At 41.0% G+C, this 16,327-nt stretch overlaps 1 protein-coding gene across 17 annotated transcripts in view; it reads right to left on the reverse strand.

The window, feature by feature from the left end:
* The window catches only part of ZBTB20 (zinc finger and BTB domain containing 20), a 663,010-nt gene that overhangs the window by 122,743 nt on the left and 523,940 nt on the right, over window positions 1-16,327 (reverse strand). For 14 of the 17 annotated variants that reach the window (XM_073308827.1, XM_073308823.1, XM_073308794.1 and 11 more), the window contains one exon: window positions 2,934-3,075. The gene's annotated coding sequence lies outside the window, so the exon portion shown is untranslated. Of the gene's footprint in view, window positions 1-1,663; window positions 1,765-2,933; window positions 3,076-10,938; window positions 10,959-12,193; window positions 12,405-16,327 lie in introns of those variants that run through there. The other 3 variants (XM_073308766.1, XM_073308817.1, XM_073308819.1) reach the window with 3 other exon arrangements.

The following is a 16,327-nucleotide window of genomic DNA, read 5'->3' on the forward strand; positions in this document are numbered from 1 at the left end:
ACTGCTATAGTAGCTGCTTAGAAATTATTACTTGGTCTCACCCTCTTTATTTTTCTGGTCTGGTTAGGACTCAGGCCTGTGATTTCAAGAGGAAATCTAAGTCCTTCTGAAAAATGCTATTTTTTTCTGAATAGAAGCCAACCCTAGTTCTACCTTGGCCAAATGATCTTATCAAGATTTAAGAAGAGAAGAGTGGTATTACATTACTTTCAATGTGTGGGGAATTTATTACCTTCACACACAGTACTCTTATAACATTACTGACAGGCGTTATCAAACTTATTTTACAAGTTAATAAAAATACAAGATAGACATGACTGGGAGTCTGAGAGGCAAAGAGCTAAGTATTCCAATTTCTCTATACTTAACTGCATGAGAAGCAAAGATTAATAACATTTTGCCATTCTACAGCACCTTGCATCTAATGATCTCAAAGCATTGTACAAGCCTTGCTGAAGTAAGCGTCAGAACCCCCTGTGAGGTAGAGAACTATTAGTCCTATTTTATAGTTAAATTAACTCAGACAAAGAGGTGAAATGACTTGCACAAGGTTGCACACTGAATCTGTAGCAGAGTTGGGAATGGAGCCAGATCAGTGACTGAATCCTCTAGCCTAACCACCAGAATATGCTCTCTAAAGGAAAGCCAATATACCATTTCAGTACTACAGCAAGGTATTCACGCCAGAACAAACTTGAAAATCAAAACAACATTTACACATAGACAGATTTAGTTGGAGCACTCACTTCTTTGGTCCCTTTCCTATTAATGAAGATAGCTATGTATTAAGAAATGCTTTCTCCCTTCTAACCCAGCTTCACTTTTGTTAGATCCTGAAGGCTAGGACTGTAATCCTGAGCAGTGATGGGCCCAAGTCACAAAACTGAGATCCAAAATTTCCCCAAATTGGCATTTGTGTTCAGGCCACGGGTTGAAAAATGTACGAGTCCCCTACTAATCTGAGCACTAAAGACATCATTTTCAAAAGCATCTAAGTGACTTAGGAGCCTAAGGGCTGTACTTTTTAAGGTGTATATATATATACACACACACACACACACACCTTTAAAAATATGGCCCTAAGTCCCTATTAGCCAGGCTGAAATATACATGTAAAGCCACATTCCCTTCATTTTAAAACAACAATTTGACATTTATTGTGCACTGTACCAAATTATAACATTGTCAACTATCTTGCTATATTTTTAACAAAAGTTACTCTGTCTCTCATGCTTTTGTGTTGTACCTTTTGACCACTACTGGCTCATTTCACGTTTTCCCCCTCTTTTTTTGGCCTGTAATAGCTCACGATGTATCTCTTTTCACATTGTTTTCCCTCTCTCTTTCCAATGCTTTTCTCTCCCTCCAACCCCTTATATCCCTTTTCCTTTCCTTCTCTCCAGTGAGACCTCCACCTTTTTCTATGAATTTTCTCTTTTCCACCTTGCTCACCCAGGAAAAAAAAATCTCTTCCAAAGTATGCTGCTTCTCTTTTCTATCCCATCAATCACCTTCCCCTTCTATACCCTTACACCCTCCTCCCCATCCAAAACTTAATTCTACCTATACACTCACCCCCAACCCTTCAATTGCACATCTGGCTTCAAAAGTTCAGCAGACATCTAACAGTCAGAGGACCAAGCTAAGGACTATGAGTACCTACATGGGGAACAGATTTCTGACAGCAGAGGGCTCTTTAATCCAGCAGACAAAAGCATAACAAGATTCAGTGAAGCTTGGAAGCTGAAAGTAGACACATTCAGACTAGAAAAAAAGGAGTAAATATTTAACAGGGAGGATAACTAATCATTGGAACATATGATCTAGGGGTGTGGTGGAGTCTCCACTACTTGAAGTTTATACATCTAGATTAGATGTCTTTCTAAGAGATATTCTGTAGCTCAGCCAGAAGATATGGGTCTGAAGCGGGAATCACTGCGTGATGTTCTATGGCCTGTGTCTGCAGGTCAGGTTAGATTGTCATTATACTCCCTTCTAGCCTTAATATCTATGAATATATTTCAATCCATGCCCCAGGGAGAAGCCAAGATACTGCCCAACTTGCTGTCTCTGGATTCTGTTTGGCAGTCTTATCTTTTGAAGCCTCCAGCTAGTAAGTGTTTGATAAACAAAAACCACTCAGCTTCCTTTGACTATTAGGAGCATTCTCCTACTTCTTGGGTATCCTCTCCCACCTCAGAGCCTGCCAGCTGTTGAAAGAGTGGCAGTGATGGGTATCTCCATTGATATACTCCCCTCCACAACCTCCACTTTTGGGTGGTCCTCACTTGTGCACAGTCCCAGTGCCTGCCATGGCTGCTGCCACTCAGAGCTTTTCCCAAAGAGCCTCAGATTGAAACTGACCCAATTCTTGTCAGCTTCACTAGAGTTCCCACCTGCAGCAACAAAAACTGTGGAGACCGGTCAGTTTTTACCCCTCTGAAGCTTGGAAAAAGGCTGGAAAAGCTTTCAGCAGCAACACAGCTATAAGACTGCAGACTTATGAAATCAACAGGACTTTGATTTAAACTGAATTTCCATTTGGAAGATTATCTTCATAACCATAAGGGCTAGATTTTTTTAAAACACAGAAGTGTAAGAACTGAAGATTTGACAATCACCCAGGTATGTTTTCTACTGGCCCGAGCTGAATGGATTTTTCAAGCCCTGCTTAGACCCGTTCCAAATTTTGGATTTATGGCATTGCTGTAACTTACTATATCATTTATACAGTGCTTTGAGCTTATGAAGCATTACTACTTTTGCCAAGATCTCAACATAATGACTCCACTGCATGGTTAAATAAACACGGAGCTGTGAGTGTGCAAATCACTGTTTAAAACACAAATAGCTTTGGTAACTATTAGCAAATGTGGCAATATAATAGATGACAGTTCATGTGAAAGAGAAACTATATGTAAATAACAACTCACATTTGGAGGGGCAGTGTTTCCTAGTGGTTAGAGCATGGGCCTGTGATCCAGGATTCCCAAGTTATCTTCCCGGCTCTGCCAACGATTTGCTGTATGAATTTAGACAAGTCACTCAAAACTCGCTGTGCCTCAGTTTCCTCATCTGTAAAATGGAGATAATATTTACAAACATCACCTGGGTGTTGTGGAACTTAAATCATTAATGTTTATAAAGCATTTTGTCATCTTTAATTCAAATTATGCTGTAGAAGTGCAGTGTGTAAATGCGAATATTATTGTTTCAATTACATCCTGATTGGATTCCCAAATTTTTTATTTTACTCATCTTTGAAATGCAGCAATCTCCGGATGGGAGATAATGTAAGAACAGTCATACTGGGTCAGACCAATGGTTCATCTAGTTGCCAATGCCAGGTGGTTCAGAGGGAATGAATGGAACAGGTAATCATCAAGTGATCCATCCCCTGTAGCCCATTCCCAGCTTCTGGCAAACAGGGGCTAGGGACACTTCAGAGCATGGTTTTGCATCTGGTGCATCCTGGCTAATAGCCATTGATGGACCTATCCTCTATGACCTTATCTAGTTCTTTTTTGAACCCTCGTATAGTCTTGGCTTTCACAATATCATCTGGCAAAGAGTTCCACAGGTTGACTGCATTGTGTGAAGTACTTCCTTTTGTTTGTTTTAAACCTGCTGCCTATTTCATTTGGTGACCCCTAGTTTTTGTGTTATGAGAAGGAGTAAATAATATTTCCTTATTTACGTTCTCCACACCAGTCATATTTTTATAACCCTCTATCATATCCCCCCGGCAGCTGTTTAACAATACCCAGCAACACTTTTACATCAGTTCACATCAGGAAGTGTAGAAAAATACTGTATCGAATTGTAACTTCTGGGGGAATTTAAGGAGGCAGAATGCAATGACCAGAATTGATATTTAGTCAGGACACAAATGCTAACCACCTGCCTCAATGAGGGCGGAACCTGATGGGGCCGGCGGCGAAGGTAGACAGTCCTAATAGTGAGGGAGGGGACACTCTCTGAGGGACACCAAGTAGCTCCTCTCCTCCGAGGCTCTCTGACACCCATTGGGCAGCTGAGGGGGAAGGGTGCTGCAATGGAGCTGAGAGAGACTCCACATGGTCCCTGTCCAGGTTGAATCCTGGGAGCTGGGGAATGCTGGCCAATTAGTACCAGAGCTTCCTGCTGGTGGGAGGAGTTACCTGGTCTCCCTCAGCAAATGTCCCCTCCCTTGCTGCTGGGACTGCCCCCCCCCCTTCACTGCCAGCCCCATCAATTTCCCACACCCACTGAGGCTTTTGAGACAGGACACAAATGGCCTAGATCTCTATTTTACATTCCATCCAAAAGACAGCACTTCCAACACCAGAGATCACCCCCCCACCATCACGCTGGGGCATTAGTTCAATACTGATCAGACACAACAGTGTCCCCTACTCAGTCACTGACTCCACTTTCTGCAGTGCTCTTGTATGTCATGAAGGTCCTCCAGATCAAATACTGGCCAAGCCTGATTGTGGCTGAAAGGAACAAAACACAAGGTTGCGTGGCTGCAAAATGCAGGCTTACGTTTCTCACTATGTGTTTTATTTTCTCCTTATGAATATCTCCTTCAGAAAAAAACAGATAAATAGGCTGGACATTCAACTGTGTTAGCAGGAGAGGCCATGTGATCAATGAGCGCCCATTCCAACCATGCCTTCAGGACACAGATCTCCCACTAACTTCAGTGGGAATTCCATGCATAGAGCGGTTGCAAGATTGGACCCTGAGGGAAAAAGTAATTAGTTACAGAGGGAAAAATTCCATGTACTGTACACCCTTATGGCCCTGCAGCACACAGGCAGCAACAGTACGCAAAATGCGGAGCAGCCTGCTGGCTCATTTCATTAGTGGGGAAGCCTGCAGCTGATCAGCTCTGTTTTCCTCTCTCCAGCTGTACAATGTTGTTGTGGCACTGGGAATTTGCTGTGGCTTCTGAAGATTATGGGGATATGCTTCAGCAAGCCAAAAAAAAAAAGTCACAAACAAAATTAAAAGAAAGAAAGAAAGACAAGAACAGCTGATCTCCTCACTGGAGAAGACTCTGGCACCTTCCTACATATGCACACACCATTTTCTTTGGTATTTCCTGGCCAGAAAAATCATCACACAATTTTTTTATGGGGGAGGGAATAAAAATTGTTTCTCATACTAGTTCTTCAAACTTTATGGGATATGTAGTTGAGATTAACAGGTGAAAGCGTTTAATGATCCATGCTATTCAAGAGAATGCACACAAAATATTCTAGGTAACTAATTTCTTCACTGTTCTCCAGACAGTCAAAACTGTAAAGGCCATCTGACGTAAAATAAGTTTTTGGAAAATGCCATGAGAAATCTTATCCAAATGATCCAGTTCCACTCCCATTGACTCCAGTGGGAACAGGATCAGGAACACACTTTGATGTATTATCTTAAATGCAATGCTATGATTGCAAACTTAACTGCACAAAAGTCTGGAAATTAAATGTTATCTTTTTCAACACAGATGGACTCAAACCACCAAATATGGACCAGGATTCCCTATGATTCCAAATGTTCAGGAGTGTTTGGATCTGAGTTTTTTTTGGGCACCTGCTAGAAGCCTAAGTATTTTCCCAGGCTTATGAAAAGGAAGATATATGAGGTGTTAAGAGGAGAGTGGCATCTGCAATGTGGCAGAATTACAGTGGTTACAGAAACCATTGCATGGATTTGTTGGATTTTTTTAGATTAAAAACTGTAAAGGTAATTACTTTAAGGAAATTAGTTGCTTATAACTTATATTTTTATTAAACACTAAAAATTAAAATAGAAATAGAAAAAAATGTATTTTAGTAATTAATCAGAAGTGTCTTTGATTGCCCGGTCCTAAAAAAACCCAAAACAATTATTTTTTCATAGAATCATAGACTTTAAGATCAGAAGGGACCATTATGATCGTCTAGTTTGACCTCCTGCACAACGCAGGCCACAGAATCTAACCCAACCACTCCTGTAACAAACCCCTAACCTATGTCTGAGCTATGGAAGTCATCAAATCATGGTTTAAAGATAAAATAATATTCACCTCTGAGCTGAGAACAAATGTTAGACACTTCAGCTCTGATTTATTTATTTATTGTGAAAGTGGAAACCCCTGAAAATTGGTGCTTAGGATGAAAATATGATCTCACCCATAACAATAATAAACTCATCTAATAAATAAATGCAAAATAAACCTGACAAAAATAAACCAAAATTGCAAAGCCTGCCCCAATGTGGCAAATACAGAACAGAGGAACTCCATGTTCTGCAAAATGTTAAATGAGTTTATCCTTACTTGTCAGCACTCATTTCACCAAGAAATTTAACTGGAACATAAGAACAGCCATACTGGATCAGATCAGAGGTCCATCCAGTCCGGTATCCTGTCTACCGACAGTGGCCAATGCCAGGTGCCCCAGCGGGAGGGATAGCTCAGTGGTTTGAGCACTGGCCTGCTAAACCCAGGGTTGTGAGCTCAATCCTTGAGGGGCCATTTAGGGATCTGGGGCAAAAATTGGGGATTGGCCCTGCTTTGAGCAGGGGGTTGGACTAGATGACCTCCTGAGGTCCCTTCCAACCCTGATATTATATGAGTGAACCTAACAGGTGATGATAAGTGATCTCTCTCCTGCCATCCATTTCCACCCTCTGACAAACAGAGGCTAGGACACCATTCCTTACCCATCCTGGCTAAAAACCATTAATGGACTTAACCTCCATGAATTGATCTCTGGTATTTGAAGGCAGCAGGGTAACCTATCATGCTAAAGAAGAATCAGTGTCTATTGTCAGTAGTCATCCTAAGCACAATCTGGTGCACTATAGATACATGTGTTACACTAACTGATTTCTCATTGGCAATTACCCACCCAAATAATGGTCAGACCCAACTTTTAAAAATCAGATGGGAGCAATCACATTGAACCAAGCACAACTCTGGTGTAATTCCAATGGCTTCAGGTTATACTAATGGAGTTACACTAGTCATAAATTTAGCCTAAGACCACTGCAGCCCTGCACTTTCAAACATCCATCTACTGTCACTTCAGTTTTAATTTTCTGTGACTCCACAATCTCATGATGCACTTGTACATCTACAAAACATTATTTGGATTTACATGAGTGTTACAATTTAATAATTGACTCTGCATATAACCAAATTAAAAAGTTTCAGGGAGAGGTAGTTCTAGGATAAAGAGTTTGAGCAGAGCTCATCATATGGTCAAAGCTTGTAAAAGGTTTTAGAAGTCTTCTACATCATACCGAGAAATGTCTCCAGCTATAATTTGACCCTTCTACTTATTGTCAAGTCAACTAGATTCATGGGTGGCTACGAAAATGATCTTGCAAATAAATATTTGCAGCTCTGACTATTCAGAACATTGGTACGTGCTTAAAGCAACAAGGAACACAATGTACCATGCAGGAACAGTACAAAATTTTTAAATGATCATAACATTTATTTCAAAACCAAATTTCTTCCAAGACAAACCCCAGCTATTCATTCAGCACCACGTACATGCCTAAATATGAAATGTTAAAAGAAAGAGAGAGAGAAAGAAAGAAAGAAACATTTAAAATGTCTTAAGTGGTTAAAGACTCTTTTTCATTCATGCTTAGATGACTGCAAAAAAGGGAAACACGTCTTCAAACTGTTGAGACAGATCATGAAATATTTCTCAGAAAATTACCATTGAGGCTGAAAGTGAGAAGATGAAAAATAAGGTTTAAGAATGGAAGAGCCATCTCAATCACTGCTATAGCATCTCTGCTGCAAAGACGGTGTGCTACATATTATACATCTATGTTATTCTGTGCGAAATTATGCATACAAACATTATTTTTCTGTTTCCAGTTATAAGTGTTAGGCCTAATCCTTAAGTCCCAACTCTGTTTTCACTTAGCCCTTACTCGGGCAAACTCTCACTGAGTTCAACAGTGTCAGATTTGGATAAAAAATGAGTAGGGACCTCTGCATTTGGTTCTACATATGTAGGGTAACACTGAAATGCAGCTACCTCTAGGTCTGTAACAAAGTCTGTATTAGTGACATATGTCTGACATATGGGACTTCAGGGCTCATCTGCTGACTCAAATATAAACTAATAATAAAGTGGCCCATTTCTGATATCACAGTCTATGCACACATGTACCATCTATCCAAAATATAGCATACTAACTGTATATACAAAATACAAATGTTCCTTCCACTTGAAGAGGGCAACCAGTCAGCGCACAGCAGGTTGTAGAGCAGTGTGGGGAGGAGAAATTTTGGCCCTTGGAAACCAAGGCTAAACGTCCACTTCTTATAAAGACTGCTACGAGTTCTTTAATGAGTCTACAAACCAGACAGAACCTGGTTTTTGAAGTCTCCTCAAGTAAAGACATAAATACATTGAGTTTCAGAAAACTGTAACAATAATCTCCTCACAAGTGATTTATTGTTAAAACCAGCACAAGTGGGGAACGCTTAGCTAAAAGGTAGGTCCCTACAATAAATGCTGTTTCCATAAGGACTGTTTATATGATCATACACCTCTGATTCCCAGTTGCTGTCTTCCCCTCCCCCTCAATGCTCTGTTACAGGCAACTTCCATTGTAACATACACACGCTAGGTCTGATTTGTATCCTGTACTTTATTCTGTATTTCCTATGCAAGCTAGTTTTGTTTCCTAACAGCCTCTTTCTGAACTTCCATTGTTGCTCATATGGACGCACAAAAGCTCAGCCTACAGTTTATGATCCATGAAGCTTTCAAATGCAATAAATAAAAGATGTCAAATAAATAAATAAATAAATAAATAAATAGTTTACTGAAGTGAAACTAGCAGCATAGATCTGAATCAGCAACCAATGGCCCAGTGTTTCTCTCCCTTACACCAAGACAGGTGCTTCCTAACTTATCCCACTAAAGTAGAAAAGAAAGAGGTATATATATATATAAAAGTGTGCACACATGTATGAGGAATAGTAAGGGAGAGAAAAGGGGTAAATGATCGAAATAAAACCAAAAGAGGTATTTTTAAAAAAAATCTACAGTGAAGTTTAATTTTGGCAGAGGAGTATAATCAGCCTTTGGAAATAATTAAAGCTTTGTCTTTAAATAAAGCATCAGAACAAAAAGCTGAGAAAATGAACGGAAAACATACACACAGTCACACACAAAAACTGGGGAATAAGGGAGAAAGAAATGAAAGAAAAAGAAAACAAACAGAATCCTAACAGGCCCATTCTGCGAAAGGGAGTCCAAATAAGGAGTCATATGATATCTGATAGTGCAGGACACGTCGCCAGGAGCTGGAGCAGATTGCCTGCAGGAAGAAAGAGCCAGTGTGTTCCTGCTCAAAGAGCTTTTCTTTCCTTGTTTTCTATCCCCCCCCCCTCCTCTTTTCTCTTCTACTGTGAATGTGTTACTCTTAGGTCAGGTCCATGAAGAATCCCAGAAAGACAGCTATCGTCATTCACTGTACTTCTGGAAATGGAGATAGCCGGTGGAAGATGCCTTCTAGTTGAGACTGAGGGGGACTTATGTAGATTACAGTACTGCGTACCCTGCTCCTTCTATCACCACCTCCAGGGTTGCAGTCACAAAATGCTCATGTAGCATGTTATAGAAAAAGAAAAGAAAAAATATTCGGGAAGGAGGAGTAATGAGATCTCTTCTTCTATGGAAAACTTCAAAGGCCGAGTTCCTTCTCAGCATGTTTGTATTTACTTTTCTAGGTAATTTTTTTTTGTGGGGGAGGAAGGGGGGAGAGACGAAATCACAGAAAACATTAAAACAATGACAGGTTTCAGAGTAACAGCCGTGTTAGTCTGTATTCGCAAAAAGAAAAGGAGTACTTGTGGCACCTCAGAGACTAACAAATTTATTACAGCATAAGCTTTCGTGAGCTACAGAAGAAGTGAGCTGTAGCTCACGAAAGCTTATGCTCTAATAAATTTGTTAGTCTCTAAGGTGCCACAAGTACTCCTTTTCTTTTTATTAAAACAGTGAAAAGTCAGAAGCTGGGAAAAGTCTCCAGAATACCGACAGAAATGAGGGCTTAAAAAAAACCAACACCACAGAACAGAAAGGAATTTTTGACATTTCTAATTGTCTGTCAACAGGCCACTGAACTTCTTGCAGTGTCCACCAACTTCTCATTACTCTGGCATTTCACACGCAACTATGGAGTCCATGAGGCACTTCAGACCAGGCTCTGCCCACTGTTACACCAGTGTAAATCCAGAGTAACTCCACTGACTGCAAGAAGTTATTCTGAACTTAAAGCATTGTAATTTAGAGAAGAATTTGTCCCTTTCATCTTCTGTAAACACATTAATTCTGAATATGCACCTATTAAATGCACGGGATTGCCAAAAAAGAATGTAGTATAAATGTATGCAGTACATATGTAGCTACAAAAGATCACTTCCTGGAAGAGAGGCATGCAGCATGAATAAAAGAAAAAATTAATATTAATGATATTTTGTATCCAGAAACAATTGTTAGAACTGCCTTTGATCTAGTTCTATACATTGTGTATTTATGATTTTTTGGGTGTGTATATATTGTTTTCTTCCTTGCTTCCTGTATGATTGATAAATAATGTAGTTTTTGGGTCTGAAATTTGACAAAGCAAGGAAAATATAAACCAATAAAAGAAGGAAGAAAGAGTTTAGCTTAAAAAGCATTTCCTTGAGCTTGCGAATTTGCAGCGGTCTGTGTACTCAAACATCTGAACAAATGTACATGAGGCATGGGATTTAGTGTATTTTGTATACTATGCATGCATACATTTCATATACAAGCATCTCCTTTACCACAACTGTACTATTAGTTTGTATATTATATGTGTGATAGCCTATGTCTATTACATGTACAAGTGCACATAAGAATATGCACATGACACAAAATGCACATACATAAACACAAACCTACAACGCACATAGATCGATTGGGCAATCCTTATCTGTGGCTCCATTAGAGAACTAAGCAGAGTTTGTAAATGAAACGTAGTCACTCTGGAGATGTTCCCATCTAGCAGGAGGAACAAAACAAAACAAAAAAAACCCTGAGTCCCACTAAACAGCGGAGGCTTCCAATGAGAGGTGACTTTTAGAAAGATGGCCAGGAAAAAGCTGTGGCCATTGATGCATGCCGTAGTGCCCCATCTGTATTTTAGGAACCCAGCTTCCACAAGCCATGACTAACTTTTTTCTTAAGTGGCAGAAAGTGAAAGATTTCTGCCTCCACTCATTTATTTATTTTCCATTGCATCCTCCCTTTTTCCCAATGAGAATCTGGTTGTTTGTTTGTTTTTTTTTAAAGTAAGCAAACTGCTTACACCATAACTTTTATGGGGGGAAAATAAAAACCAGGTAAAGTCAGCAAAGCAGCAGCTGGATTTAGAGAGAGATTAAAAAAAAGGAGAAAAGAGCAACATATCAAACTCACTTGATCCCATTCCCCCCTCAATCTCTCCTTTGATTTATTCCAAAATATAAAATCGGGGGGTAAGGGAACTGAATCTCCTTTCAATATATTTTGTTGCTGTCACACATTCTGTGGTCTGCTTCTGTCACTTTCCATTAAGGAGAAAAAAACCACCCTAATAAAAATAGAAAAACATATCTCAGGCGTTAAGCTCGCTCTCCCCCTACCCTTTGTAAAGAACTCTTTGTTCTCTAGTGAAAATGCTGAAAAAATCCCCGGGCAGCGACTCCCTGAAACAAGTGCAAAACACTTAGAGGCTTTTGGGCTGGCTGAGAGCCAGAAACCCTCCCGCTGTCTGGTTAGGAAGGGGGGGGGGGGGAGAGAAGAGAGAGAGAGGAAAAAAAACTGGAGCTTCCTTTAATAGATATAGGAAGCTTTTTTTTTTTTTTTTTTTTCAAAACTGGCGGTCAAGCGTTAAGTAACTCCCCGTCTAAATCCACCTGCTGGAAATGAACTTGGGTAACCCCCCCAGGAGTGCACAAAGAGAGGAGACACAGTAACATACTCCATACTCTTCTCCCCACCCCCTCTTTTGCCCTGCTTCCATTCTTCCTGCTCCCATCACACGAATGCCCACAGATTCTCTCCCCCTCCATCCAACAACAAACATACCAAAATAAATGCTCGCTCCATCTCCAAAAAAAAAAAAAAAAAAGCTTTCCATCTTGCTTGCGACACAGTGATAAGGGGTAGGGAACATCTCATACCTGGTGTGAATGCTAATCAGCCAGGAGTTCTCCTTTTTTCTCAAGACAGGGAACTGTTTCCTTCCAAATTTATTAGAACCTCCTCCACTGCCTCTTTGAAAAACCTTCTTTGTCACCCTCTTCCCAAGTCCTGATACTTCTTTAAAAAAAAAAAATGGCTTCGGAGCTCCTTCTATTCTTGATATTGATTCTCTCTCTCTCTCCCCCCCCCCACCCCTCCTCCTTTCTCCTGTCTCTGTCTCTTCTGAGTGGTCTATTGATAAGTCCCTAGAGGCACTGGGTCAGCCTGCCCGTAGGAAACCAGACACAATGCACAAATCTCCGAGTGCCATTCTGCCATCAGCAAGCAGACCACGTTTGGGAGAGAGAGAGAGAGAGAAAAAAAAACAGAGCAAAAGACACAGAGAGAGAGAGAGAGAGAGAGAGAGAGTGAGAAAAAGACTGATTGGAACAGGAGGGAGGGAGAGAGAGAGAGAAAGCAAGGGAGAGAGTGAGAGAGAGGAAGAGGGGGAGAGAGAGAGAGAGAGAGCGCGACGCTGCCAGTCAGGTTAATCATCCCTACTTTAATTAGCTGTTCGGCTTAGACATAAAACAATTGAATTTGAATGATCTGTCAGTGGGCTCGGCTGAACCAAAGGGGAAATGCGAATATTACAAAAAAGACTGTTGGTGTATTCTGATAAGCTAGACTGGAAAATCCTCAAAGGGTAACTATTAAAACTTACCACTGAACAAAAAGTAAAAATACAAATGGCATTATACAGAGGCCCTCTGTAAAAAGCTGGGAGATTCCCTCTCTCTTTTTTATTAACATGCTATCAAAGGTTCTATTGGTGGTCAAACACACACACACAATTCTGGAGCCTTCAAATTCTACCTGTCCTGCAGCATGGAAAAGGGGTTTAATTTTGTTATTAGAGGTATTGGTTTTGTTTTCAAAACAAGAACTTAATGTTATTCAGAGGAATTTTCCTGATGGATCAGGTGGACTTTTAAGGTGCAGAGACTGTATGCTCTGTGAGGGTATATCTTTGGAATCAACGGCTAGGTAGGGTAGACAGATGTCACAGACAGACACAGATACCAATTGTAGATGGATGGATGCTGTAGACAGAAAGGCAATCCCAGGTATTATGGATAGATAAGTCCTAAGCATAGCACAGGGTCTCCTTAAAGGCAAAATTTCTAACTACAAATAGGTGCAAACCAATCTATTCATTCTGCCCTGCATTGCAATCTGAGATGCAGCTAAAATGGTTTAATTGTAGTGATAAACAGTGCAGAGAAAGTATGGCATGGCAGGCAGGGGAGGTATTTATGATACTTCTGAAAACTCTACTTTTAACAGGTATGGAATAGCTACCCTCTCTGTCTGAAAAAAGGGAATCAGGTAACATCACTGCTACTACTAGAAGATGTTTAACCCTCAGTACACTATGCACAGGACATCCATTTATCCAAATGATGGGAATTCCCTCCCCCCTTCCCCACCCCCCCACACACATGGAAAATGTATTATGTGCAGGAGGTATGGTATGTTCTAGATATTCCAAATGGGGTAGGGATGGGGAACTAAATCCATGAATTCCACTTTATGAATATCTGCTGTAAATCACCATTTGTACAGATACAGCTATGCCACACAGGGTCATTTCTGAAGTGTGGGAACAGGGTAGAGAGAAAAAGGGATAATCCTTTACACTTAAGACTCTGAGGAGATGACTGTCTTTCTGGAAGACTAGCTCTGGGCATCTCCTCTCATACTGTATATTTTGGGTGTTAAAAAAGAAGCATGCTCTATAAATTAATTCAGAGTTATCTTTTCTACATGTGATAAACCTATCAGCAGGGTTAGTGCTAGCTGTATGTATGCGCCATATGGTAGGTGGACAGTTGATAACTGGCAACAGCATTATAACCTATTCCCAATGCCCTGTGCTCCAGGAAGAGGATGGGTTGGCCATTTGTCACTTATAATTCAGTGCCCTAGGTGACTCTACCCCACCTACCCCTAAATCCAGCTCTGCCCATCAACTGCTGTCCACTGACTAAGGACAGATTATCTAAAGAACTAATCTCGTTCAAAAGGAGACAGATCCGCTAAAGAAGCAAACAGAATAGAATAAAACAGATAGATAAACGTACAAGTCCCCCTCCCTCACACAAAGAACAGTTGCCCATAGAGAAGTGAGCAATGTCCATTAGCTGTGCTACAGAAATGAAGTCATTTCTGAGGAGTGCAAAAGAAAATCTCAGTGAAATACAGTGCAGTCAAGAGCCCACAAAGAAGGAAAAGATCTTCCATTTTAAAAAAGGAGCTTCTAGAAATCGCCATGAAACAAACTACTGTTCTTTTCTCTGGCTCAGTACTGAACTAATAACCCAATGAGGTACTAACTGGCTCGGTACAGATAGAAGTGCTACATTTCTGATGAGATACAGCGAGGTCCTGATCACTTGAGTCAGGGGTCCAGTGGAAGAAATAGTATGTACTCATGTAATCAAAGACAATCACATAATATCTTTATGGCACTAGGCAATATTATAATGGCACAAGGGGGCCAAAAGGGTTGCACAGGCAACATTATTACTGGCATTTCATAACTTTTGAGTTCTTGATTTTGCAACATTAATCTTAGTTTAATGAATTTTTTAAATATAATTTCCCAGTTTTGTTAAAAAAAAACCACACTGAACAATCAAATTTCATCATGTGGGACCATACTGACCCTTACATGACTGGAAGGTTTAGAGTTACAGCACAGAACTCTAGCACTTGAACTGACACAGTAACTGGTAGCAGTTGTACACTGTTATCTTCAAAGTGCACCAGCCACCACAGAGGGATGAGAAAGATATTTTGCTAGTGGGTTTCACAGCTATCTGCTGACAGAAGAAGAATGCTGTGACTCAGGAATCCTGGGTTCAATTCCAGGTTCTGAAGGGAGGGAGCTCTAATGCTTACAGAACCTCTTGCCTCCATCCCCAGCTTGTCCCCTGCTGCTCTTGTGCCCAACCATGTACCCCACAGCCTGGGCCCTTCTGATCCCCATATTTCCTGCTCCTATCCCCTTCAGCTCCTGTCCCCCAACCAAGTCCATCCCATTCCCCTGTCCTTTTGCCTCCCTCAGCCTGACCCCTTCTCCTCCTGCTCCTGTCCCCCTGCACCAGCCTGTCCCCTACCAGCCTCTTTCTGTTCCCCCTTCTTCTTAGGATGACCAGACAGCAAGTGTGAAAAATTGGGATGGGGTGGGGGGGCGTAATAGGAGCCTATATAAGAAAAAGACCCCAAAATTGGGACTGTCCCTATAATCTGGTCACCCTACTTCTACTATCCCCACCCCTGGTCCAACCTATCCCCATCATCGCCACTCCTACTCAAATCAGTCTGCTTTTTACTTCTCGTCCATGCTCCCTGGGCAGTGAGCACCAGCAGACTGAGTACTGAGAGCACATGAAAGGCAGTTTCCTTGCACTCACTTCTGGTGTCCAGTGCCCTTGGCTTGATCATGTCCGTCACTCTCAGTGGGGGTGACCATGCTCAGTGTGCTTAGTATGCAGCTCTGAGGGGAATGGAGCATGCTCCATTCAAACGGAATGTTCGGATAATTCAGCTGTCAGCCTCTAACAAACCTCTACTGAACACGCACACACAGCTAATTTCAGAGGTTTATAATTTGGTCATATTCAGGATTTTCATGGGGAAAACAAAAGGAACACACCTGACTACAAGACACCCTCTCTCTCCCAGCCAAATGCCAGTCACTGCGCCAAAGCATGGAGGCACCAAAGCTTCTAAAATAAATGTTTATAAGAATTTTAACATTGGTAGAACATCATATTTTTCTCTAAAGTCATTCTCAGAAATGGCCGAACGTTTTTTTCCAAAAGATTTATCAGAGGAACCTGATTAATTGACTTCTCAGTTCACTTTCTTGGTATTAGATACTCTGGTTTAAATCCCAAGCCTTTTGAAGTCTATGGGAATTTTGCCATTGATTTCGGGGGGGTCCAGGATTTCACCCTCGGTGAATTTCTCCTATAGGAAATGTATTTCATTAGCAGACAATGAGCTCCTGATGAACTGGTTCCTGAATCTCCTATAGTTACTAGTGTAGAAAGCAGCCCTAAGGC

The sequence above is a fragment of the Lepidochelys kempii genome, chromosome 1 (assembly GCF_965140265.1).
Source record: "Lepidochelys kempii isolate rLepKem1 chromosome 1, rLepKem1.hap2, whole genome shotgun sequence".
NCBI classification, from domain to species: Eukaryota; Metazoa; Chordata; order Testudines; family Cheloniidae; genus Lepidochelys; species Lepidochelys kempii.